The following is a 339-nucleotide window of genomic DNA, read 5'->3' on the forward strand; positions in this document are numbered from 1 at the left end:
TGTTGTTGAACCAATAGTACAACTGGCATGACCCCCGGATCCTGTTGAGCAGTAGCGGGAGGGGCAGCGGGAGCTAGAGCGGGAATATATGCGGGAACCGAGTTTTGTTTATGAGATGATCCCGATGCACGGGAACTGCTCACCGAACTACGTCGAAGACGGGCTGCGGGGCGGGGTTCATCCTCGGACCTAAAAAACATTTAATACATCAAAAATCTTTTCAAATCATTTCTATTTTTAATGATTTCATTTATATACTTACAAAAGGTTTTATAAACGTTTAAAAAAAACTATTAAACATTTTATTATACATAGTTTATTACTGGAAACTTATAAAAA

Source organism: Brassica oleracea, chromosome C3, assembly GCF_000695525.1.
Source record: "Brassica oleracea var. oleracea cultivar TO1000 chromosome C3, BOL, whole genome shotgun sequence".
NCBI lineage: Eukaryota > Viridiplantae > Streptophyta > Magnoliopsida > Brassicales > Brassicaceae > Brassica > Brassica oleracea.